The following is a 27,584-nucleotide window of genomic DNA, read 5'->3' on the forward strand; positions in this document are numbered from 1 at the left end:
GAGGCTTGCTGGTGCATATGGTTGTAAGTCTGCATTGAGCGGACTTTGCATCTGAAGATCAGAGAGAAGTAGTGAGGGACTAAAGGTCACACAGCCCAGCCAAGGCCAAGTTTAGCGTACACTGAGGTTTCCTTGACCCACCATAAAGCATTCGTGCTACATCAAGGTGTCCAGGCTTGTGTCACCGGTGATGGTCACGCACGCAAACCTGTCAAGTTGTGCCCTTTTCCCTCCAGAAAAGTGACACTCCTGTAGTTGTGATGGTCCCATCACTCTCATCCTCTATTGCCCCCTGACAGCCTAGGATTGCCTGAGCCCAGGCTCCGTCACTGTCTGTCTGTAGGCTGCTTCCTGCTCCGTTCTGGGCTTTGCACCCTGGGCCCCTAGCATGAGAGGCCACGTGCTGAGGAAGAGGAAACAGGAGTCAGTTGGGAGAAGTATACTCTAGTCCTGACTTTTCCACCTACTTGCTGGGTGGCGGTGCCTTACCACCCCCAGGTTTCAGGTGTCCCCCGGATAGCATTCATAATAATAGTAATAATAGTAATAACAATAATCATGACAGCAGTAGTGGGTTGAATAGTGGTCCCCAAAAAGATAAGTCCATGCCCTAACCCCCAACAACCTGTGAATGTGGCCTAATTTGGGGAAAAAAAAGGTCTTCCTCATTACCAAAAACTATCACTGGCAAAAACTTCTATGCAAAACAAATAAAGAGTCTGGCTGGCTGTGTTATTGCAGGGTCAGAGCCCTGAGCCCCTTCAGGGGTCTCTGGGCTCCCCAGCATGGCGAAGCTTCCCTGAGCTGTCAGAAAATCACAGGACCAGAAGTCCTGGGATGCCCCTGATTAAATAAATGCAGGAAACACCTCGTCAGAGAGTGGACTAATGCCTGTTGCTTTCTTGTTAGCATTTCACTTTACTTGTATTGATGTGTGAGTTTGATTCAAGACTGATTTCCTGGTTTCAAAAGAACAGCAGATTCTTTTTCCTCTTGACCAGAGGTTCTTAAGGAGGCAGATTCTTAAGAAACGAAAAGCAAGCTTTAAGTGCAGCCTCCATCCTCCCCAGGCCTGTGGGATCAAAGGGGAGATCCCTGGCCAGAAGGCTACAGCCCCACACCCTCCGAGGGTTGGGGAGGTCAGTGCCTGCTGGGAATGGAGACAGGCCACCTGTCCCAGCCGTGCGCTGCCCCCCGAGGAAGCAGGGTCTTGCGTCCTGTCAGTGGACGACAGTTTCTCCAGCGGGCTGGGCAGCCCAGCTCACACTGGTTGCCCGTCCCGTGACCTTAGGCCACACGAGATGGGGGAGCCATCAGGCCCTCAGGTTTGGGGGACTGGCTGATTATCAGAACAGCTGCATATTCAGGTTCTGGGTGCAAGGGCACAGGGCACCCAGCAGTCATTTCTAAATATATTGCCAAACTAGTCACACCCTTGCTTCCCGAATCATAGCGTGCCCGCTTTATGATCAGCTTGCATAAGGCCTGCCAGCCCAATGGACTTAGAAGACTTTCTGGTGAGCAGAGGGAGAGTGAATTGTTGCCAAGGAGTGTTCGGGTGGATTGAAAAGCAGGGGATCGTTCAGGAGAGTTTCCCACCGACACAGCGAGACATAAAAGAACCCACCCTGGGACTGTGGGTTATACCAGGATGACCCTATGTCCTCGTGTGCCTGGGGCAGGCCTGGTTTATGCCTGTTGTCCCAGCAGCATTATTAATGGACCCTTTTCACTCTCAGAAGTATCCAGGTTTGGAGGATAAATCACGCGGTCACCTTAATTGTATGTAACCATGTATGTGCACTTAGTATAGTTGGAGTGTGGATAATATATTTAAGTTTAAAGACCTGTAAAAGCACCCATGTGCTTTAACATCTCAAAAGTTGGCTGCGGGTTAGCACCATCAGTCATGGGCAGAGCCTGTCACCATTTCACGGCACATGTGGCTTAGAGGTGACACCATGGGCCAAAATGTCAGACAGCAGTTCAAATCCTTCCTCCTAGCCAACTAGCTTTTTGACCTTTAGGATATTATTTAGCTTGTCTCAACTATAAATTAGGAATAATGTTACGGCCCTCACAGAGTTGATGTTTACTGAGTAACCCATGTAAAGCATCTAGTTCATTTCCTGGTGCGTGACAGGCTCCAACAAATGGTGGCCGCCATGACGATGACCATGGTGATAACGATGATGGTGGCGATGATGTCATGACTATCATTACTGCGGCTCTAGTCTCCCCGTCTGTGAAACGGTGAGGGATGATCCCTGTCCTGCCCTGCTCTCCGGGTCTTTGTGAGGCTGAACTCACCCAGCATCCCCAGAACCGGGTGGCCCTGGGAGTGTATGCACTCACTGTTTGAGGTGGGGACTCTTGGCAGAGCCTTGCTAGCCAGCCTGCCCAGTGGGTCCCACCCTCTGTGACAGGCGAGCTGGGTTCCCGAGACATCATCCCTTCCACCCACCCTGATGACTCTCCCATCTTGGGCCCTCCCTCCATCCCCTCCCCAGCCCACTCCACTTCCGCCTCCCACGAGGGGTGTGGTGTCAGCACCAAGGCCAGGAAGTCATTTACTGGTGCTGGCTGACACCGGGGGGCTGCCACCCACAAAGGGCTGGGGACCAGAAACCCGGTCCTGCCTGTTCACCTTTCAATCAATATTTCCCCACCTGGAGAGTTTCCTCCTTTCCTCTGCCTTTGGAATGAAGGTGTTATCTGTTCCTAGTGCCCTTCCGTTATCCCTGTTTCTTTCCACTAATTGACTGTTCTGCATGCCTCTCCCTTTCTTTCCTTTTTTCTTTTTTTTTTTAATGCAAGTGCTTTGAGATGGAGTATTAACCACATAGTGGTTAAGAGCAGGAATTGGAGCCAGACTGCAGGAATTCAAATCTTGGCTCTGCCACTCAAAAGCCAGATCCCTTGGGCAAGTGCCTCAGTTTCCTCGTCTGTAAAAGTGGGCAAGAGTAACGCCCGTCTATCTAGGGTGGCTGCTGAGAGGTTTCAGGGCGTCACCAGGTGTCCAGCATTAAATGACACCTGATGCGTCACGGGTCCCTAATGAACAGGCGTCATGTTCGTTATCTACAAACCGACCCGTTTGGGAGAGACTTCAAGATGGTGGAGGAGTGAGACGTGGAGATCGCCTTCCTCCCCACAAATACATCAGAAATACATCTACATGTGGAACAACTCCTACAGAACACCTACTGAGTGCTGGCAGAAGAATTCAGACTTCCCAAAAGATATATATATATCGTTTTCCTTTTTCTCTTTTTGCGAGTGTGAATGTGTAGGCTGCTTTGTGTGATTTTGTCTGTATAGCTTTGCTTTTACCATTTGTCCTAGGGTTCTGTCTGTCCCTTTTATTTTTTTAGTACAGTTTTTAGTGCTTGTTATCATTGGTGGATTTGTTTTTTGGTTTGGTTGCTCTCTTCTTTCTTTTTTTTTATTACTTTTTAATTTTTTTATTTTTAATAATTTAAAAAAATTTTTTATTTTAACAACTTTAAAATTTTCTTTTCTTTTCTTTCTTTCTTTCATTCGTTCGTTCTTTCTTTTTTTCTCCCTTTTCTTCTGAGCCATGTGGCTGACAGGCTCTTGGTGCTCCGGCTGGGTGTCAGGCCTGTGCCTCTGAGGTGGGAGAGCCGAGTTTAGGACATTGGTCCACCAGAGACCTCCCAGCCCCACGTAATATCAAACAGCAGAAGCTCTCCTGGAGATCTCCATCTCAATGCTACGACCCAGCTCCACTCAATGACCAGCGAGCGACAGTGCTGGACACCCTATGCCAAACAACTAGCAACACAGGAACACAACCCCACCCACTAGCAGAGAGGCTGCCTAAAATCATAATAAGGTCACAGACACCCCAAAACACACCACGGGACATGGTCCTGCCCACCAGAAAGACAAGATCCAGCTTCATCCACCAGAACACAGGCACCAGTCCCCTCCACCAGGAAGCCTACACAACCCACTGAACCAACCTTAGCCACTGGGGGCAGACACCAAAAACAATGGGAACTACGAACCTGCAGCCTGCAAAAAGGAGACCCCAAACACAGTAAGTTAAGCAAAATGAGAAGACAGAGAAATACACAGCAGATGAAGGAGCAAGGTAAAAACCCACTAGACCAAACAAATGAAGAGGAAATAGGCAATCTACCTGAAAAAGAGTTCAGAGTAATGATAGTAAAGATGATCCAAAATCTTGGAAATAGAATGGAGAAAATACAAGAAACGTTTAACAAGGACCTAGAAGAACTAAAGAGCAAACAAACAATGATGAACAACACAATAAATGAAATTAAAAGTTCTCTAGAAGGAATCAATAGCAGAAGAACGGATAAGTGACCTGGAAGGTAAAATAGTGGAAATAACTACTGCAGAGCAGAATAAAGAAAAAAGAATGTAAAGAACTGAGGACAGTCTTATGGAACAACAGACAGACCTCTGGAACAACATTAAATGCACCAACATTCGAATTATAAGGGTCCCAGAAGAAGAATAGAAAAAGAAAGGGACTGAGAAAATATTTGAAGAGATTATAATTGAAAACTTCCCTAATATGGGAAAGGAAATAGTCAATCAAGTCCAGAAAGCACAGAGAGTCCCATACAGGATAAATCCAAGGAGAAACACGCCAAGACACATATTAATCAAACTATCAAAAATTAAATACAAAGAAAAAATATTAAAAGCAGCAAGGGAAAAAAAACAAATAACATACAAGGGAATCCCCATAAAGTTAACAGCTGATCTTTCAGCAGAAATTCCACAAGCCAGAAGGGAGTGGCAGGACATATTTAAAGGGAAAAAAAATGAAAGGGAAAAACCTACAACCCTGATTACTTTACCCAGCAAGGATCTCATTCAGATTCGACAGAGAAATTAAAACCTTTACAGACAAACAAAAGCTAGGAGAATTCAGCACCACCAAACCAACTTTACAACAACAGCTAAAGGAAACACAAGAGAAGGAAAAGGCCTACAATAACAAACTCAAAACAATTAAGAAAATGGTAATAGGAACATACATATCGATAACTACTTTAAATGTAAATGGATTAAATGCTCCAACAAAAAGACAAACTGCCTGAATGGATACAAAAAGAAGACCCATAAATATGCTGTCTACAAGAGACCCACTTCAGACCTAGGGACACATACAGACTGAAAGTGAGGGGATAGAAAAAGATATTCCATGCAAATGGAAATCAGAAGAAAGCTGGAGTAGCAATTCTAATATCAGACAAAATAGACTTAAAAATAAAGACTATTACAAGAGACAAAGAAGGACACTACATAATGATTAAGGGATCAATCCAGAAGATATAACAATTGTAAATATTTATGTATCCAACAGAGGAGCACCTCAATCCATAAGGCAAATGCTAACAGCCATAAAAGGGGAAATCAACAGTAACACAATCAGAGTAGGGGACTTTAGCACCCCACTTTCACCAATGGATAGATCATCCAAAATGAAAATAAATAAGGAAACACAAGCTTTAAATGGTACATTAAACAAGATGGACTTAATTGATATTTATAGGACATTCCATCCAAAAACAACAGAATACACTTTCTTCTCAAGTGCTCATGGAAAATTCTCCAGGAGAGATCATATCTTGGGTCACAAATCAAGCCTTGGTAAATTTAAGAAAATTGAAATTGTATCAAGTATCTTTTCCGACCACGACGCTATGAGACTAGATATGAATTACAGGAAAAAATCTGTAAAAAATACAAACACATGGAGGCTAAACAATACACTACTAAATAATCAAGAGATCACTGAAGAAATCAAAGGGGAAATCAAAAAATACCTAGAAACAAATGACAATGAAAACACGATGACCCAAAACCTATGGGACGCATCAAAAGCAGTTCTAAGAGGGAAGTTTATAGCAATACAATCCTACCTCAAGATACAAGAAATATCTCAAATAAACAACCTAACCTTACACCTAAAGCAATTAGAGAAAGAAGAACGAAAAAACCCCAAAGTTAGCAGAAGGAAAGAAATCATAAAGATCGGATCAGAAGTAAATGAAAAAGAAATGAAGGAAACGATAGCAAAGATCAATAAAACTAAAAGCTGGTTCTTTGAGAAGATAAACAAAATTGATAAACCGTTAGCCAGACTCATCAAGAAAAAAAGGGAAAAGACTCAAATCAATAGAATTAGAAATGAAAAAGGAGAAGTAACAACTGACACTGCAGAAATACAGAGGATCATGAGAGATTATTACAAGCAACTGTATGCAAATAAAATGGACAACCAGGGAGAAATGGACAAATTCTTAGAAAAGCACAACCTTCGGAGACTGAACCAGGAAGAAATAGAAAATATAAACAAACCATTCACAAGCACTGAAATTGAGACTGTGATTAAACATCTTCCACAAACAAAAGCCCAGGACCAGATGGCTTCACAGGCAAATCCTATTAAACATTTAGAGAAGAGCTAACACCTATCCTTCTCAAACTCTTCCAAAATATAGCAGAGGGAGGAACACTCCCAAACTCATTCTACGAGGCCACCATCACCCTGATACCAAAACCAGACAAAGATGTCACAAAGAAAGAAAACTACAGGCCAATATCACTGATGAACATAGAGGCAAAAATCCTCAACAAAATACTAGCAAACAGAATCCAACAGCACATTAAAAGGATCATACAGGGCTTCCCTGGTGGCGCAGTGGTTGAGAATCTGCCTGCCAATGCAGGGGACACAGGTTCGAGTCCTGGTCTGGGAAGATCCCACATGCCACGGAGCAACTAGGCCTGTGAGCCACAACTACTGAGCCTGCGCGTCTGGGGCCTGTGCTCTGCAACAAGAGAGGCCGCGACAGTGAGAGGCCCACACACCACAATGAAGAGTGGTCCCCACTCGCTGCAACTAGAGAAAGCCCTCGCACAGGAACAAAGACCCAACACAGCCAAAAAAATAAATTAATTAATTAATTAATTTTAAAAAAAGGGCTCAGTGAGAATCCATTGAGTGAAGGAATTTGGCTTGATTAAAAAAAAAAAAGAAAAAAGGGTCATACACCATGATGAAGTGGGTTTATCCCGGGAATGCAAGGATTCTTCAGTATACAGAAATCTATCAGTGTGATAAACCATATTAACAAATTGAAGGAGAAAAACCATATGATCATCTCAAAAGATGCAGAAAAAGCTTTCAACAAAATTCAACACCCATGTATGATAAACACTCTCCAGAAAGTAAGCATAGAGGGAACTTACCTCAACATAATAAAGGCCATATATGACAAACCCACAGCCAACATCATTCTCAATGGTGAAAAACTGAAACCATTTCCTCTAAGATCAGGAACAAGACAAGATTGTCCACTCTCACCACTATTACTCAACATAGTTTTGGAAGTTTTAGCCACAGCAGTCAGAGAAGAAAAAGAAAGAAAAGGAATCCGAATCAGAAAAGAAGAAGTAAAGCTGTCACTGTTTGCAGATGACATGATACTATACATAGAGAATCCTAAAGGTGCTACCAGAAAACTACTAGAGCTAATCAATGAAGTTGGTAAAGTAGCAGGATACAAAATTAATGCACAGAAATCTCTTGCATTCCTATACACTAATGATAAAAAATCTGATAGAGAAATTAAGGAAACACAATCATTTACGATTGCAACAAAAAGAATAAAATACCTAGGAATAAACCTACCTAAGGAGACAAAAGACCTGTGTTCAGAAAACTATAAGATACTGATGAAAGAAATTAAAGATGATACAAACAGATGGTGAGATATACCATGTTCTTGGATTGGAAGAATCAACATTGTGAAAATGACTCTACTACCCAAAGCAATCTACAGATTCAATGCAATCCCTATCAAACTACCAATGGCATTTTTCACACAACTAGAACAAAAAATTTCACATTTGTATGGAAACACAAAAGACCCCGAATAGCCAAAGCAATCTTGAGAAAGAAAAACGGAGCTGGAGGAATCAGGCCCCCAGACTTCAGACTATACCACAAAGCTACAGTAATCATGACAGTATGGTACTGGCACAAAAACAGAAATAGAGATCAATGGAACAGGTTAGAAAGCCCAGAGATAAACCCACGTGCATATGGCCACCTTATTTTTGATAAAGGAGGCAAGAATATACAATGGAGATAAGACAGCCTCTTCAATAAGTGGTGCTGGGAAAACTGGACAGCTACATGTAAAAGAATGAAATTAGAACACTCCCTGACACCATACACAAAAATAAAATAAATGGATTAAAGACCTAAATGTAAGGCCAGACACTATAAAACTCTCAGAGGAGAACATAGAACAGTCTATGACATAAATCACAGCAAGATCCTTTCTGACCCACCTCCTAGAGAAATGGAAATAAAAACAAAAATAAACAAATTGGACCTAATGAAACTTAAAAGGTTTTGCACAGCAAAGGAAACCATAAACAAGACAAAAAGACAACCCTCAGAATGGGGGAAAATATTTGCAAGTGAAGCAACTGACAGAGGATTATTCTCCAAAATTTACAAAAAACTCATGCAGCTCAATATCAAAAAAACAAACAACCCAATCCAAAAATGGGCAGAAGACCTAGATAGACATTTCTCCAAAGAAGATATACAGATGACCAAGAAGCACATGAAAAGCTGCTCAACATCACTAATATTAGAGAAATGCAAATCAAAACTACAATGAGGTATCACGTCACACCAGTCAGAATGGCCATCATCAAAAAATCTACAAACAATGCTGGAGAAGGTGTGGAGAAAAGGGAACCCTCTTGCACTGTTGGTTGGAATGTAAATTGATACAGCCACTATGGAGAACAGTATGGAGGTTCCTTAAAAAACTAAAAATAGAACTACCATATGACCCAGCAATCCCACTACTGGGCATATACCCTGAGAAAACCATAATTCGAAAAGAGTTGTGTACCACAATGTTCATTGTGGCTCTATTGACAATAGCCAGGACATGGAAGCAACCTAAGTGTCCATCGACAGAGGAATGGATAAAGAAGATGTGTCACATCTATACAATGGAATATTACTCAGCCATAAAAAGAAACGAAACTGAGTTACTTGTAGTGAGGTGGATGGACCTAGAGTCTGTCATACAGAGTGAAGTAAGTCAGAAAGAGAAAAACAAATACCATATGCTAACACATATATATGGAATCTAAAAAAATAAAGAGATGGTTCTGAAGAGCCTAGGGGTAGGACAGGAATAAAGATGCAGACGTAGAGAATGGACTTGAGGACACGGGGAGGGGGAAGGGTAAGCTGGGACGAAGTGAGAGAGTGGCATGGACATATATACCCTACTAAATATAAAACAGATAGCTAGTGGGAAGCAGCCGCATAGCACTGGGAAATCAGCTCGGTGCTTTGTGACCACTAGAGAGGTGGGATAGTGAGGGTGGGAGGGAGACGCAAGAGGGAGGAGATACGGGGATGTATGTATATGTATAGCTGATTCACTTTGTTATGAAGCAGAAACTAACACACCATTGTAAAGCAATTATACTCTAATAAAGATATTAAAAAACAAACAAACAAACAAAAAACCTACTCGTTTGTAATTCTTCTCGTTGGCCAGGGCTCCTGGTGCTGTGGGAGAGGCCGTAATGAGGTTCCCTGACTCGGGATAGGCTCCGCTGCTGGTTAACTTGGGGCTTGAACAAGCAGGCTCCCACCCGGGCTTTAGATTCCGTGTCTGGTCAGCCTGGAGGGCAGGGGGGTGGTCTTCCAGGCCCTCCAGGCCTCTCACCATCTGTATGCATCGCCTTCTCTCAGTTTGCCCCCTGCCCAGCCCTGTCACTTCCAGAACCATGCAAAAGCGGAAGACACACAGCTGTTGTCAGCCCCTCCCGTGAATGGGGGCGTGGGGGGGGGGGGTAAGGGGAGCACAGGAGGTAGCGAAAAGGTCACAGGTCACTGGACTGGAGGTCAGGAGATGCCTGTTCTAGTTTCGGTTCTGTTGTGTGACCCGGAAGAAGTCATTTTAGGTCTCTAGATTTCAGCTTCCCCATTTTTAAAATGTGCTTATGATCCCATGCTTCGTCCCTCTCTTAAAATGACCAAAGAAGACAAGATACTGAAAAGTGTTTTGCTGGCTGCCAGGTGTGCCGAAGTGCCACCTCCTGACAGTCTCAGTTGGTGTCAGTGTCCTTCATGGAGCAGAGTGGCGCTGGCAGCAGCTCTGGTCATTCATAACCACTGGCGACGGAAGCAGACTTGTGGATGTTGTGTGAGGTTGGGCTGCTAGTGGGGACCTAGACGGGGGGTTGTAAGTGTCTTTCCCTGCTCGATCTCTGTCCTCCCTGAGGGACCTCTTTCCTGTGAGTGACTCAGACAGGAAACCACCAGCCATCTCTTCAAAAAGCTTGGAATCCTCTCAAAGATAGGCTTACTTTTTATTGCTCTGTTTATTTGGATGGTGGGGGAGTAGTTTAGAGAGTCAAGGACAGATCCCTGGAGCGAGCTCCTCCACGGTAGGGTCTCCGTGATTGAATCAGTAAGATGGGAGGAGGTGGGACCTGGTGAGGGCTGGGTTAGGATCCAAGGTATCTAAATGCTGGTCCGTGGACCAGAGCCAATTGGTGACATAAAACTCTCCAGAAGCTTGTCCCCTACTCCAGGTTGGGATGGTACTTTTTTCTTTTTAGCTTCTCCAGTTGCACAGCTCGTTTGGGGAACCACTGGAGTGGGTGGAATTGGTATCTGAGGGCTTGCCTGTTAGGGGGCTCTGTGTTCCCTGCCCACCTTCTAGTACCCATCGGGAAACTGTAGGGTATTATTAGTATTGGTATTACAGTGTGATTAGATTATTATTAGGGTTGTCTGTTTGTGTGGTTGTTCAACTCACCAGGTGACTGCCAGGCTTCATGATGCACAGTGGGAGTTGGGGAACTCTTGTAGTGTCTATAATGAAGTAGAGTGGACAAAATGGTAGGGGAAGATTCTGGAAGTATCTTCCTAGAGTCATGGTCTGGAGGAGATTCAGCGTTCTGCTGGCCTGACCCTCTTAGTTTTGCGGTAGAAGAAAGCGGGATTCTTCTTGGCCCACTGGGGGAATCAAGTCCTAATCAGATACACTGAAAATGGGTTATAATTTTGAGAGCATTTGAGAAGGAAAGCGGTGGGGATGGGATAGCGCCCCTGATGCCTGATCACCTCGAAAGCTTTTCTTGTTTCCAGGTCCTTTTATGACTCATCTGGCCTCAACTACAGCCAAGAGGTGAGAGAGGTGGTCTCACCTGGGGATTCTTCTTTAGAAATTCACCTTCTCCAGTATCTGCACTCGGGTGCCCCTGGGAGACAGCACCTGTGGCAGGCACCCTCTTCCTCAGGCTGTGCTCTGATGGGAATTCACAGGCACAACCTCAAGTTCAGAGGAAACAAAACTCCTCTCCGCCACTACCACTGTGACCTGGTTTCCCAAAATGCAGCGCTCAGAAATCACTTTCTCATCAGGCTAAAGTCGCTGTGTTTTCTCTATCATTTCCTTCCCTTCCCCCCAACTTCCTGTTTTCTCTTCCTCTTTCTCCATCCCCACCCCATCTCTCCAGCCCTGTCCCAGAACAGGAACAGAGGCCCAGCGTTGATCATCACGATTTCCTGACGGGCCCTCTGGTTGCCCAGAGCCAGGACCAGCCTGGCTTCTCTGGGGCACATGAGCCCTGGCCGGCAGCATGCAGGAAGCCGGGGCCTTTAGAGCCTCCTGTCTGAATGAGAATCTAACGAGAATAACCCTTCACGTCCTTGCAACGTTAACAGCTGCCAAAGAACTTTCTCCTGCCTTCCAGCTAACACGCTGGAAAAATAAGACAACTCCTAGTGTTTTGGCCTAATAGCTCTAGTCTGGTTTAGATGGACAAAACATCGATTTGGGAGTTAGATATGAGTTCATGCCTGCACCGAATTTTCTTTATGACTCTTCAGGACATTCTAGTTCTCTCTAGCTCGGTTCCCTAACCCTTTGGAAAAATGGAGTTCCTGGTACATTTAGCAGAATTTTTGAGGACAAATTAGGAAAATGCAAGATTCACTGGATGTACCTGTAGATATTATTTGCTTAACAAATGTGAGATCCCTTCTTTGGTTTTGGTTTTTGGCCCCGAGGAGTGGCTGTTAAAATGTTTGGTGTTCAGAAAAATCACATAATAAAACAACAAGGTCCTACTGTGTAGCACAGGGAACTATATTCAATATCCTGTAATAAACCATAATGGAAAAGAATCTGAAAAAGAACATATATGTGTGTGTGTGTATATGTATAACTGAGTCACTTTGCTGTACACCAGAAAGTAATACAACACTGTAAATCAACTAGACTTTAATAAAAAGAAAAAAAAGAAAAATCACATAATAAATGATACTCATGGGAGGAAAATACATGTCTGTTCCTGTGTTTTCCTGAAACATGGAGAGAGAGACAGACAGAAAGAGACAGAGAAATAGAGACAGAGACAGAGAGAGACCAGGAGACCTAGAGGCTGGGTGCACATACATCTATCAGTAAAAGACCAAGTCTACCCACTGCTGTGCCCACAGGTCCCGCTATTCCATAACAATATTTTTCTAATGAGAAAAAGGGAGAACCCTCCCAGCCCCATGCCTGAGGTGGACTCTTTTACTCAGTGAGCTCCCAGGGGTAAAACTACAAAAACAGCAATGTGGAAAAAAGTGCCACCTCTTGTTTTGAAAATGTGTTAAATAAAAGAAAAGACTTCTATTCAGGGTCAGTGACCACTTGTTTGAGAAGTCAGCCCGATCATGTGGCTGCTTTTTTAAAAAATTCCGGAGACCAGAGAGTCAGAGACACATTCTAATCTGGAATCTCATCCCGAGCGGCTAAACCCTTGAATGAAGCTCTTTTCTTCTCTGAGCCTCAGTTTCCTCAACTACAGAAGCATTAGACAAGGTTATTGCATTTCTTCCGGCCCTAGTAATCTGTGATTCTGGGACTCTCTCTGCTCTCCTTAAAAGAATGTATTATGACGGGAGGAGAAGAGGAAACGGCCTCTCCTAGTAACATGACTTGCATTCCCTTTCTGCAGGTTATCACTCACCAAGGACAGAGAAACCACAGGACTCTCGGGGACCATAGCCCTGATTTAGGGAGCCAGACTTGTCTTGGCCAAACAGCTGCTCATCTGGTTCGTTCCATCAGCCTGGATTGGTGAATCTGAGTCACAAGGGAGATCTCCAGGTAAGAATCAACTGTCTTTGCTTATAGCCAGCAGCACGGTGATGACCAACATTGTAGTGCAGAGAATCTGCAATATGCAGGCTTACAGGATACCTGTAAGTATTGAGGATGGTCCTTCCACCAGATTTGTCATCTCTGATTGGAAGCCATGCTTCCTAACACCACATACATGTACAAGGAAAAAAAAAAAAAAAAACAAGGACATAATGAAGAATTGATGTGCACTTCAAAGTAGCTGTAATTTTGAAGTGCTTAAATGTCCCTGGGTTCTATAACTGCATTCTGAGTGGGAGCTGTTGCTATCTTGAGTCTTTTTAGTGTTTAGGCAGGAAACAGAGTCGCTTGGAACTACATGCAGGGGGAGAGCAGATTAGAGCTGTGCTGGAGGTCACTTTGTCCCTGCGGAATGCATTTGAGGGCTTCTTTTTGGCCATCCAGATTGAGACCAGCAGGGAGAGAAGTAGCCCACCTGGCATGGAATTTAGGTCTCATGCCGGAAGTCTGGCTGGCATCTCACTTGCTATAACATTTTTAGAGGTAAATGCAGCTGAATTTAGAGGTAAGTTCGGCACTGCGGTGCACCAGCCTCAGATCACCACTCCCCTTGCCCTCTTCCCTCACCGCCAGCACGTTGGTTTTCTCCCTCTTTCACCTTCTCCCAGTTATGGGCACTTTTCTTCTTATCTGGAAGGAGAGGGCCACACCTACTTGAACTTCATCATTGAACTTGGACCTGACACGGGCTGACATCCCTCTCCAATGACTCAAGGTCTGCTGATTTCAGCTCCTTGGACTTGGTTGTATTAGCACATCTCCTTTAAGCTGGCCCAGGGCACCCACACATCCAAGGTCAGGAGTCACGAAGGAAGTGACAGTACACTGAGATAATCTCACACCTGTTACTCTTTCAGTGGTTGCTGCTGTTACCTTCTGCTGTCCTCTCCTAAAGCTCTTCTTTTGCATTTAGATATCCTGATTTTCCCTCAAAACTAAAACCAGAAGCATTTCATAAAGCTGAGAAGCTAAGACCAGGTGATTTCTCAGGTATTTTCCAATTCTGAATTCCTGGGATTATTTTATCCCAGACTTGGTCCTTATACCAGATTCTCATTCTTGAGGGGAACAGATTTATCTTGTGCTCCCTTCCTTTCTTCCTTTTATGGTTTCTTTCCCCAGAGGGGTCCCTGAGCTATAGCATACTTCAGAGGAAGGAGAAGAGCTTTTGAAATTAGACAGCTGACTTCAAATCTCAGTTCTGCTATTTATTGGTTGAGTGATTTTGCGTAGATCGTTGTAAACTCCTGAGCTTCTGTTTCCCCATCCGTAAGATGGGGACAGTCCTCCCTGTGTGGTAGGCTTGTGGTGAGGCTCAAAGGAGACGATAATGCGTTAGCATAGTTTCTTGCTTATAGTAAACCTCAAAAAATGTCAGCTTAATCAGAGGTATTTCAGTACAGCTTTGAGCCCTCATTGGGTTGCATTTGAACCTGTGCCTAAAGTCTAGGGACAGATCTTGTCTACACACACAGTTAAGGAAGGTAAGAGCTGTTAATCTTGATTTCAGAGTTCCTCTTCAATAGTGGCCCGCCCTCACCTTGCCTTGGCCAGATCGCCCTCTGTGGTTCGGCCATTTGAAGGTTTGCCCTGTTACATCCAACCTCAGGTCTCACCACCCTCCCGGCCTGTTGAGTCCATCCTTTGTCCCATTGGATAGTAGCTGAAAACTAACTCACCCCCAGCAGCTTATTCACTTCAAACCAGCATACTTCCAAGACCCAAAGGAATGTCCTCACAGTTGGAGCCAGCTGATTCAGGAGCAGGTGTCCTGGCCCCTCAGCGAGACAGTTAAGTTTCAAGCACGTGTTCATCCAGGCCCACAGCACTGGCTTTCTTCCTTGACTGTGGACTGTTAGTTCTTGTGGGGCATTCATTTATCCAGCCATCCATGCATTCCACAAATATGTATGGAGCAGGGGTATTCTTGGTGTTAGGGATCCGTACAAAACAAAAAACAAACAAAATTTCTGTTCTCTTCAAGCTTGCATTCTAGTGGGGTCAGGGGAGTGTCAATAAATAAATAAGCATATATTATACCAGGTAGTATTAAGTGTTATGGAAAAAATAAAGCAAAAATAATGATAATACAGCCAAGTCAGAGAGAGAGAGGAAGTTGGGGGAACAGGCATTGCTGTTTTAGGCAGGATACCAGGGAAGGCCCCCCTGATTAGGTGTCATTGGAGCAGGACCCGAACAAAGTGAGGGAGGGAGGCTTGAAGGAAAAAGGGAACAAAGGCTGTCAGGTGGGGATGTGCTTGGGCTTCAAGGAACTGCAAGTGGCCAATAGGATTGGAATAGAAGGAACGAGGGACAATGGAAGGAGGTGAGGACAGAGAGGAGTGGTGCGGGCCTCATGAGCCACCGTGAAGACTTGGGCTTTTATGTTCTGGTTGGCTTCTCCAGAGAATCCTGTACCCTTCCTCCCTCTTCCCCAGAGAGTCTCAAAGGCTTCATCCCTAAAACATCCTGAAATAGAAATAAAGATGGATGTTCTTGCCCAGTAGAGTATTTGCCATTCATTCCAAAACCTGTATTGGATACTAGGTACTGACACTCTGGAGGTAAATGAGACTTGGCTGCCTGTCCTAGGAGCCTGTGGCCCGGCACTGGTTCAAGGCTGCTTGGAGAAGATGCATCGATAAATCAGGTCCAAGTGAGCAGTTGTCCTAATTTGGTCGTCGTGGTACCAATTTGCTAGAGTAGGGATTTCCCCTGGGACCTCCCACAGGTCACTGGCACCAATTCTCTTGGAATTCATCCACCTAGACTATTGTCAAGTCTGGCCTTCTGGGTAGAGGGAGGACCAATCCATTCAGCAAACATGTGAGTGCCTGTTCTGTGTCAGCGCCAGTGCTAGACACCGGGGAAAAGGATGCTGAGATTCAGCTCCTGCCCTCAAGTTGTTTATGGTTTCATTAGGAGGCCTGCTAGTGACGAGACAGCACCCCAGTTATCAGTGTTCTGATCAGAGCGGGTGTGAGGGACCAAGAGGTGGGGCGCTTGAGGTAGTGAGCTCCCCGTCCTTGGGAGCATGTGAGCAGAGTGAGGGGCAGAGCCGGGGAAGCTTCCTGGGGACACACTGTCTCCACTCCGTCCTAGAGATGAGGGGTGGTCTGCTAGGTGAATATCGGGGAGGGTGAGAAACTTCAGCGAAGGTCTTCAGGTAGAGGAGAAGCATACACGGGGGCTGCCTCTTGGAGGGACTGTGGCACTGTCACTCGCTGTGGCTGTGCAGGTGAGGTGATGAGGTGAGTCTGAGAGAGAGGGACTCACTCGGAGACAAAAGCCGGGAGGATTAACCCGGGACCTTGAATGTCGAGCTGAGAGGGTTGAGTCCACTCTGAGGACAGCTCAGAGCTGGTAACAGAGCTTTAAGCAAAGATGGATGGCCTGATAAAGTTGCAGTCTTACAAAGCAAAGGGCCGAATTTTATTTGACCCCCTGTTCTCTAAAGTGCATATTTTATATCTACTCCTTGTAATATTATAACAGTTTCCTCAGCTGTAAAATGGGTTCATACAGATCAGCCGAATGGGAGGTTGTGAGGGTAGATACATGGCCTTTCCACCCCCAGGGCCCTGGGGAGTGGTAAGTGCTGACAGCCCTTCACGTGCATCTTGTTGCACAAATTGCTGGTGAATGGTTAGAACAGGAGCCTTTTTTCTGATGAGAGAAAGTGGCTGGCAACAGTCCGTGCTATTCTAGTAGAAATGATGGCATTTAGATCTTGATCTGTTTTTTTCTGGTCAGAAGACTAATACCCATTTCTGAAACCCTCTCTCTGTTGAACACTAAAATAAGAGTGTTCTCTTTAAAAATGTGCACATTCATTAAACAGATAATACCTGAGCCCTCACCATGCCCCAGACACTGTGCTAGGCCTGGAAGCATCAAGACAAATCAAGCCCAGTCAGCCCCTCGAGGAGTTCCTAAGCTCATGACGAAGACAGAGGAACCAACAGTCATGGGAGCAGGTGGTGGGCAAGAGCCCCGACATGAACAAAGTGATGTGGGTGCAGAGAGGGAACCTGCCCTCTGCCCAGGCAAGTCAGGAAAGGCTTCCAACAGGGGCCATGTGAGCTGGGCACTGAAGGATGAGTAGGAGTTGGGATCTGGGAGAGAGTACAGAACACCACTCTCATGAACTCAGTTCTCTGTGATGGTGGTGGGGAGGAAATAGCCAGAGGCATCGTCCTGCACAGATAATGCCTCAGCTCTGCTTTTAAAAATCCGTTAGTCGCCATCCTCCCACCTCGTTCCCAGCGGTGACTGAAAATAATCAGACTGACTAATTTGAGTTCATCTCTTCTCTGACGCTATGGAGGTGTTAGTGAGCAGAATAGGATAAGGGTTGGGGGGCAAGAAAAGAAGTAGAAAGAGGAGAAGGAGGAATCCATTTCCATCATCCAGAAACACTGATTGAACAGCATAGCTGCCTGGTGGCAAAATTCAACTTTACAGAGACCTGGGTCTGCTTCTTCACAGTGAAAACTGCAAGAGGTTTTTAAAACTGTATCTGTCCTTCTACCTTTCTCTTAGAAAAAATATATATAGGTGTGTGTATATATATATATATATATATATATATATATATGTTATGTATATGCACATTCTCATGTGTATATGTGCATGATATATATGTAAGTGCATATATACATGTATATGCACATTTATATTATATAGAATTTATTCTAACCCAGCACAGAGCCTGGTGCCCATGACCGCCAGGCACACTTGCTGGTTGGAGATGGATGTGTGGTTTAGAATTGACCTTGCTGACCTGCACACGTCCCCAGATGTGCCAAGGTCTCTAAAGGTCACGGCATTGGATGTTCACAAGCACAGCAGGAGGGAGTCTCGGTGTCGCCTACAGAAGAGGAGACTGCAGCTCAGAATGACGAAGCATCTTGCCCAAGGCCCACAGCTATTAGGTGGTCAGGATTCAAACCCTCTTCTAACTGTCCCTCTTCCACTGTATATGCTATGCATCACCCTACCTATAAATAGGTGAAGCTTCCGGTAAGCCAAGGAGGAGATTCTACAACTAAGACTCGCCCTTGGAAGGGTCTCTCAACTAGGGCTTCAGACTGCAGAGCTGGGAGGAGTCATGGCAACTCAGCGGAGTCAGGGATGCACGTGCCCGGAAATCCTCTGTAGATCCCTCCGGTGCTGGCAAACACTCTAGGCCTCGGCCTGCAGGGCAGGGCAAAGGGAGGAAAGAAGGACGGGAGGGAGGGAGGGACGGAATGCCTGGCATCAGGGTTAACTTGGGTTCTGGTCCAGGCCTGGCACTGCCTCACCTTTGCCCTTGGACCCCCCTTCCCTTCTCCATCGTCACTAGGAGGGTGCTGGGCTTGATTGTCCAACTTCCATTTCTGAACTTGTCCCCAAGGAGAGTCCTTGAATCCCGCTGACTCCCCGCGTAGTGCCGGGGGACCCCAGTGTAGGACCCGAATTCGCATCATCACCCCCAGGAAGCTCTCGAAGGTAAGAAACCAAGGCCCTCACGTCCTCATGGACGGCCGGGCCTCCACCAGCCCTGGAAACAGAACCGCTGAGCCAGTACAGAGTAAAAGGACGGCTGGGCTATACCTCATCCTCCCAGCCTGCTGCTGGGAGCCCCCGGTGTAGCTGCTGCCCTTGTTCAATCCCCTCTTCCAGCCCTCCGGCCTCCTTGCAGCTCTGCCTTCCAGCCCAGAGAAGGGTTGGAAAAGAGGAGAGTCAGCTTGCAGTGCTGCGCTTGGCCCTGATGGCGAGCTTCCTTTCTCTCTTGGGGACTTGTAAGCTGCCGGTCCAGAAGTCCCAGGAGGGAGACCGTGCCTGACCTGGAAAGCAGGAAGGAAGCCAGGGGTGAGGAGCCCGCTGCAAACTGGCAGAGAGAAGAGTCCTGCAGAATCGTTCATGTGATCGCAGGCTTGGCCATCAGTGTCCCACAGGACCCCTTTCCCCACGTGTCAGCTCTTTCTGCCCTGACTCTGCTGCTAGCCAAGGAAGTAGGGCAATGGCAATCTACCAATTTTCTTCAGTTACCATAATGTGGATACAAGGAGCTGGACATGTGATGACATTTGCAAAGGCCCGTGTCCCTGGTTTTAAGGGAGGCCACATGGCACGGTGTACATCAGAGTGGGCTTTGGGTGAGATTTGCTTTCGCTGGGGTTGTCGTGAGATGCTGTGTCCTGCCGTGGTTAGTAGCACAGACTGCAGCTGGACAGCCCAGGCTGGGACCCTCCTCCGCCACTTGCAGCTGGTGAGCTCGGGCTGACCGGACATCTCACGCAGCTTGTCCTCAACTGCAGAACGAGAGCCCACAGCACCTGCCACACGAGGCTGATCAGGGATGTGAGTTCATGCACGTAAGGGTGCAGAGTGGTACCGGGCCCATAGTCAGGGCTCAATGAGTGTTCGCTGATTTTGTTTTGATCTAAAGCCTCACTTGAATATTCTTTTCCGTTTCTGGGCTGTGCTGTGGGTTCAATCGTTTACTGGCTGTTTATTAAGCATCTCCTGGGTGCAGAACTCGTCCTAGATGATGGCGTTTCAAAGCCGGAGTCGGCAACATGATAAACACAGTGAGACATCACTCCTTCTTTGCCATCGGGACAAGTGAAGCCCTGTAGGAGGCCAGAGAGAGTCTGGAGAGTTCCCTGAGCCAGGCGGCTTCTCAGAGGAGCTGGGGGGCCTGGAGCGAAGGGGGTGGCGAGGAGGAGATGGAGGCCTGAGCCGAGGGCTGGACGGGGGGTTGAGAGAAGGATGGAGGAGTTGACTAAGGATGATGAGGGAGGGGTGCCATTGTGCGTTGGAGACTGGGGGCAGAGCTGAAGAGGGTGGACTTCTGGAGAGGGGTTTTCTGGTGGTGGTGTGGCCGGCAAGCTCCGCTTTAAGCCTTTTTGGTGTGAAGTGCCTGGGGCTAGCAGGTGGAGATCCATCCACTTTGCCCAGCTCCGGTGTCAGTGGAGGAAGAGGGCTCAGGATGAGCCAGCAAAGGGCCCCCATCGCACAGGATGGAGAAGGCCCCTCTGCTCCCGGCAGAGCGAGCACAGGCCCCTCTGTGTGCGGCCCGAGAGCCCTGGCCGGGCCTCCTCCTTGAAGGGCCTGACAAAGACTTGCTTGTTCTCCCCTGACATCAGACCTCGCCCTCAGGATTTCTCTGTTCTTCTGGGGCAAGATCTCACACAGTGATAATAGAGTGAAAGGGAAGGGAGGAATCAAGTGAAAGCTGTCTCAGGCGTCACCATGCCAACCTGCTCCCCTGGCCGAGGGTAGGAAGAGGGCGCCTGCCGTGTGCGCCCTGCACATCTTCCAGGTCACAGCCCGGCAGCGACAGCCCTGAGCTTCGGGCATCCTGGTTGGAGCCGAACGGGAGCTGCTCGTATTGGTTCCGAGACATGCTAGCCGCCCGGCCAGTGACGGACAAAATATTAGTGAGTCACATTACTTAACTGGCTGCGTACACTGGGTGGATTGTTTTCTGTGTGTGTGTGTGTGTGTGTGTGTGTGTGTGTGTGTTTTAGCTTAAGTGAGTATTGCATTTAAACACCTGGGTTTTCTATTTTAACAAAGATTTATAGTGAGTTCTGCCTTGGAAATTTCATAAAAGCTTACTGTTTAGAGGGATCTGTGAGATCACCTGCTCCTGAGTCTGTCTGATCCTTTTTTCAGATGAGTGAACAGAACCCGGGAGAATGGGAGACAGGAGTAAAGCTTTTATAGGCACCCAGGATTCGGATCCTGTGTGACAAGTACTCAGCATAAGACCTGGTCCCTAGTGAGGGCTTACCCAGTGCTATCCCTGCTTACTTTTTGAGCTTTGATTTGTGCCAGATGGGGTCAATAAATGAACTCACTCGTAAAACAAAATGAATATGAAACCAGTCCAAGGGGAAGCCCTAGTTTCATTTATCTTAAAACAATCAATCCTAAAACAACCGTTGACTTGTGAGATACAGGAAGAAAAGGGGATTTGACACCGGAACTTCACATCCTTAGTCTAGTGCAATGTTCTCAAGCTCATGTCCAAGGCCATAGGCTAGTAAGTGAAAGGGGAGCCCGTGTCTCCACTGTCTCTTCAGCGTGTTTCCCACACTCCATACTCCACTTCATCAGATGACCTGGGATTACTTTGGTTAGCTGGATTCTCAGCTGGTAGGAACTGCGGAGCAGTCCCAGACCTGGTGCTTGAGTAACAATTTGCTGCCTTCAAGGGGAATTTAGAAATAGCCTAAACAGTACTTGATCTGTCTAGGAGGACTGGGAGCCCCCTGGCAGATGCAGGGCACAGCTTTCAAATTTAGTCATTTGTGGCCACAGACACCAGCCAGGAAACCCCAGCTGCAGGGTAAAGTTTAAACCAGGGTAGCGCATGGTTGAGTCATCAAGAGCACGGCCGGGTTTGAACGTAAATCTGGAGATAAACTTGGTAAGGGTTGTTTGTTTGGTTTGATTGTGGTCTCGCTGGATCGATCCAAACAGGGACGTTCCACTGTGCCTCTGCTGCGTTCTCTGTGTATGTTGAGTTTCCTGCAGGAGCGTCCTCTGCGAAAGCAATGCTGTACTTCTGCACGCCTCTCTGTCTATAAATACAGGGTGGGGTTACCGATCGCTAGCGGAGGATCTCCCGCTCTCCTAATTTACACTTCCAGAGTGTTTTCCAGATCCAAAATATAATTTTAAGTGAACATTTCACCAAAATGAGCTGTCATAATTCATGTTGATAAGCTTGGATAAGATTTCAGCGTTTTCTTTCTTTCTTTTACTCTTTACATTTTGCAACTGGAGTCAAGTTGATTCAGCCACCAGACAGATGTTTCCCCGGGTGGAAAACGTGATTTAAGAAATTAGGGGAAGGGGCTTCCCTGGTGGCGCAGTGGTTGAGAATCTGCCTGCCAATGCAGGGAACGCAGGTTCGAGCCCTGGTCTGGGAAGATCCCACATGCCACGGAGCAACTAGGCCCGTGTGCCACAACTACTGAGCCTGCGCGTCTGGCGTCTGTGCTCCGCAACAAGAGAGCCCACGATAGTGAGAGGCCCGCGCACCGCGATGAAGAGTGGCCCCCACTTGCTGCAACTAGAGAAAGCCCTCGCACAGAAACGAAGACCCAACACAGCCAAAAATAAATAAATTAATTAATAAAAAAAAAAAAAAAAGAAATTAGGGGAAGAGGGCTTCCCTGGTGGCGCAGTGGTTGAGAATCTGCCTGCCAAATGCAGGGGACACGGGTTCGAGCCCTGGTCTGGGAAGGTCGCACATGCCACGGAGCAACTGGGCCCGTGAGCCACAACTACTGAGCCTGCGCGTCTGGAGCCTGTGCTCCGCAACAAGAGAGGCCGCGACAGTGAGAGGCCCGTGCACCGCGATGAAGAGTGGCCCCCGCTTGCCGCAACTAGAGAAAGCCCTCGCACAGAAACGAAGACCCAACACAGCCATAAATAAATAAATAAACAAATACTTAAAAAAAAAAAAAAAGAGGGGAAGAGGCAGGGGAAGATGATTACTAAGCCAAACGGCTGAATCTATTAATTTTTCTTTCCCAAATGTCATGGCTCCGTTTCCAGCAAAGTGGTCAAGATCAATGCTTTTGAAATGACCTTGAGCAGGAATGAAGTGAGTTAGTGTGTTAAGTAAGCACTGGGTACCACAGCTGTGAATTTGAACCCTTTTTACTACTAAGAATATATTCAGGGCATTGAAATTGATCCCCCTGCTTTGTCCTTTTTCCAAACTTCTGCTTTTGTACTAAGTACCTACCCTGAACGGGTCTGGCGTTTTTAACGTGAGATGAGCACGCCCCTTAGTGGAGAAAGTACTTAACTGCAAGCTCTTACATTTGCCCAAAGAAAAGCTCTCGGTTTTTACAGAAATATATCGCTTCAGTAACTCTTAAAGCCAAACTACTTGTCTACGTTGGAGGGTTATTGTGAGAATTAAATGAGATAATTTGTGGGCAGCACTGAAAATGGCATTGAGTGCAGGAATGACAATCAGCAGCTGCTATTATCACGCTTACCTGAGAATGAGGGTTTGGGAAGCCGGGGGTTGAGTGACAAGTGACGTCATTTTTGGAGTCTTCAGGATTTCAGCTTCAGGGCCCTCTGTGCCCACGCTGTTACGTATTAGGAAAAGTGAGTGAAGAGTAGTGAACAGGACTTACCTGGGGCAGGACCCACTGCCCCGAGGCGGAAAGCAGTGACGACCACTTTGGAATACAGGCCTCCTCACCGTGCAGGAATTTGGGTTGAAAAGAACATCCACACAATGCTATTCCACGTGCACTTGATGGGGAGGCACTGTCCCTTTGCCACGCCTGCCCCTGACCTTGGACTTCTCCCAGCTCAGCCTCCGGACGCTCAGAAGTCTCCACAGGCCACCCTTTGGGAAAGTGGCGGGAGATGTCTTTTTCAGAAGTTAATGTGGGCATCCTTGAGGCCGTATTTTGCTTTTCTGATGACTCAAGTTTTCTTTTAATTGTCAAGCATAGGATGAGACCCCTATGAGTCTGTTTCTTCATGTGCCTGAAGCTGGTCACATCTTTATCAAACGAGATGTGAAAGTGGGGAAACGATTTGTCTTCCCTCTTTCCTTTCTTTCTTCCTTCCTTTCTTCTTTTCTTCCTTCATCCCTTTCTTCCTTTCTTTCATTCCTCCTTCTCTCTCACTTTTTTCCTCCTCTCCCACCAGCCCCTCCTCTTTCCTTCCCTCTTGCTCTAAGCTGATGATTGGCACTCTGACAAGAGGTCCTTGGATATAGATTTTGGCATCCACGCCATCTCTTGCCCACTCACTTTCTCATTTATTCGGAAACATATTCCCTGAACAGCCTACTTTGGACTCAAACACAATCCAGTCCCAGTTCCGGTGCTGGGGGTATTTATCCTTTAAGAGGAGATGCAGGCAGATAAGCGGGGGTGACAGGACCGTGGAGAGGGGCTGGGAGAGGGCTCCCGGGGCTGTGGGGAGAGGAGCTGAGGGCAGTGCGTCCCCCCAGCACTGGCTCCGGGAGCGCAGCAGGCCACAGGCTGGTGGTGGATGTAAGTTTGCCTGGCAGAGAACCACCTTTATAGTGGGTTTAGAAGCCACCTAGGAAAACCGGTCCCACCACTTCATCATAACCAGGAGACTGGGATCTGCCGACAGGTCTCACGGCCAGGCCTGTGACAGCTGTCCCTCCAGAGGCCTCTCACTTCCACCCAGCGAGAGTGTGATCTCAGCCGTGGGGGCCCTGGTGTTCCCTTCGTCCCAGCCCCAGGCCTCACTGACAGTTTCTCCCTGGTCTCCTGCCCACTCCACAGACCCCCTCCTGCATGAAACCCTCCCAGATCCTTCCAGCCGCAGGATTCCTCTCCTCTCTTGCCCCCTCTTCCCAGATACCAGTCCTCACTAGAATCTTCCACTCGTTAACAGCTGTCTTTAAACATAGCCTTTCACCCTCACTGGATGGTGCAGGCACCGTGTCTTACGTAGCTCTGGTTTCTAAACTGGGAAAATGTTCATGCAGTTACTCCTTTGACTATGCACCAACTTTCCTGTACTCTGTTAAGGACTGTGCTGGGTATGGAGGCCGGACCAATGATTAAGACCTGTGTTCAGGAAGCTGAGCAGACACATATGAATATTATACTTTTGTTAGAAATATATACAGGATACACAGAGTGTATATATTAGGGCCATAAGAAGGAAGAGGCCAGTTCTAACTTGGGAGCTAGTGGCAAGGGAGAGGAGGGGTGTTGGATTTGGGCGGAGGTGGGGATCAGCTGAATCAAATCACACATAAAGTGAAATGTAGGTGGATAGATCACCCGGCAGAGCCAACAGAGTTTTGCCAACTAAAGAGAATCTTCAGTGTAATTTCTAGAAATGTTGAAAGAATTTATTACTTATTTCAACTGAATGCTGCCATTTCCTGGGCAAAGTAAGTAGACTTTCAAAGCCTTGGGAATTAACAGCATCATTTCACCATCTCTTGGAATTGTTTTGAAAGCCAGTGGACATAGCTTTGGTGTTTGCAAATTATCCCCAACCTAGTGCCTTTATGTTACAATTTTATTATTATCGTAACTGCATTGAGATCTGATTTGGGCTCCGAGGGCTGGGACTGCGGCGGCTTTTCAATTGCTTCTGGAATTCCAAAGGAAAAGAGTCTGAATTAGAGAACGTCATATTAGACCTTTGAATACACGTGATAGATGAAAGCTGGCTGCCCAAGCATTGCCTAATACAGGTACTTTGGGACCCGCTTTATCAAATATATGAAAATTAGTTGTAGTTAGCCTATCTGCGTATTTCATGATGTTTGATGCTTTGGAAGTACTAAAGGGCTTGAGAACAATTTCTCTTTAGTAGTTTAAGCGTTTTACCTGATTTCTGAATTACTGCTTTTTCACAGAGGTAAACTCTGGCATACTCCCTGGTTGCAGCAGTGGCCAATTTTGAGGTAGCATGGTGCTGGGAATCTATCACCACCGTCCTTCCCAAATAGCTGGAAATCCAAAGGGCTTCAAGGAACAAGCCAGGGATGCTGTGTGGAAGTGCTGTCAAGGCGCAGTTCTGTTTCTTAAATGGAAGTCTCATCCCGTTTCTAATTACCTTGGCTCCTGGTGTGGCTTTAGGTTGCCTGAATACATTTCTGGAAATTGTTGGACATTCTCATTGCATTACAACCTCAGGATGTTGGAACGGAGAGGAGTTGCCCAGGTCATCTAGCCAGTCCTGGTGGGTTACAGATGATAAGGATGAGACTCAGAGCGGGGGGAGTGACCTTCCCCAAGGTCTTGTAGCAAACAAGTGGCTGGAAACAGATTAGGACAAGAGACAGCGACTCCCCGTGCATTTGGTGGCATTACAGAGGCCTTACAGTCGCGGTAGCTTCCGTGACCTTCAGGCCCCGGGGTTACACAACAACTGTCTGACCTGCCCAAGGCACCGAGCTGCATTTCTGCCCTGGAGTTTCCTTGCTTCTGCTTTCTGGATTCAAAGTTCCTATATAATCAGTCTTCAGTAGATTCTCCTGACCGTCTCTCCCTCTACTTTCACCCCCAAAACACACTTTCTATTTTAGAGGTTCATGCTGTTCCTCATTAGGGCCAGGTTCACTGACCATGCACTTGCCCATCCCGTGAAATGACTACTTCTCCCCTTTTCTTACCCAAATAAGAGTGTCTGAGCAAAATAACAGATGGCCTGAGAGCCTCTCCTCCCATGGGCCTGGAGGAAGAATCTTATGTTTGGATGGAAGAGAAGCTCCAGGGGATCATGGGAGTCATGCTTATGAACAGATGACTTCATTCATTCCACCTGTATGTATGGAGTTCCTACTGTGTGTCAGGCCCTAGTCTGGGATCTGGGGGTATATATGTTAATGGCGATAGAGATTAAAAAGAAAAATAAAGACAGTGAGCGGGGAGTAGGGTGAAGTATGATGTTGGAGAGGGTGGTTAGGTTGGGCTCCACTGAAAAGTAAACCCTGAACAGAGGCCTAAAGAAAAACCATGCAGATATATTGGGGGAAAGCATTCTAGGCCTAAGGACTAGCAATGGTCCTGTGGCAGAAACACATGTGATAAGTTCAAGAACGAAGAAAGGGGAGAGGCCAGAAGCCGTGAGTAGCCCAGCGATGGAGGGGAGTTGTACGAGATGAACTACCTTGGGGTAACATCACCTAGGGCCTTGCTGACTGTGATAAGAACCTTGTATTTTACTCTAAGTGACACAGGAAACCATTGAAGGGATTTAACCGGAGGAGTGACATGCTGAAACTTTTAAAACATCATTACAGCTGCCAGATAGGTAATTGACTGAGTGATTGGGAACTGGGAAATCTGTTTAGGAAGTGAGTATGATACTCTTGGCAAGATATGGGGTGGCTTGTGGGTTGGTCTAGGGCTCCGAGTATGCCTCCGTGTCTGGGAAACGATCAAATTCAAGCTGCATCCTCAAAGGAGAGCTGAAGGGTTTGTTAGCTTAGATAGGGGGTGTGAGAGAAAGGAAAGCCGAGGATGACACTGGCATTTTTAGCCGGAGTGTCTGGAAACACGGAATTGCCATTTACAGAGAGAAGAAAGGCTGCAGAAGGGGCAGATTTCTAGGAAAAAAACCCAAAACTTTAATTTTGGATATGTGGAGTTTGAGGTGTCTGTTAGAAGTCAAGCAGTCAATGGGATAAATGAGTCTGGAGTTCAAGCAAGGGGATCAAGGTGACAGTTATAAATTTGGAAGTCATCAGCATACATCCTCTAAGATGGTATTTAATAGATATTAGTAGTTGTGTCAGAAAAGGGACTCGGGGAGGGGAAAGGGTAAGCTGGGACGAAG

General features: G+C 46.5%; 1 protein-coding gene across 3 annotated transcripts in view; it reads left to right on the top strand.

The window, feature by feature from the left end:
- CYRIA (CYFIP related Rac1 interactor A) overlaps positions 1-27,584 on the top strand; it is a 108,091-nt gene that overhangs the window by 35,877 nt on the left and 44,630 nt on the right. For 2 of the 3 annotated variants that reach the window (XM_057558602.1, XM_057558603.1), the window contains one exon: positions 13,069-13,220. The gene's annotated coding sequence lies outside the window, so the exon portion shown is untranslated. Of the gene's footprint in view, positions 1-13,068; positions 13,221-27,584 lie in introns of those variants that run through there. The other variant, XM_057558604.1, reaches the window with a different exon arrangement.

This window comes from Balaenoptera acutorostrata, chromosome 12, assembly GCF_949987535.1.
Source record: "Balaenoptera acutorostrata chromosome 12, mBalAcu1.1, whole genome shotgun sequence".
In the NCBI taxonomy this organism is placed as follows: Eukaryota; Metazoa; Chordata; class Mammalia; order Artiodactyla; family Balaenopteridae; genus Balaenoptera; species Balaenoptera acutorostrata.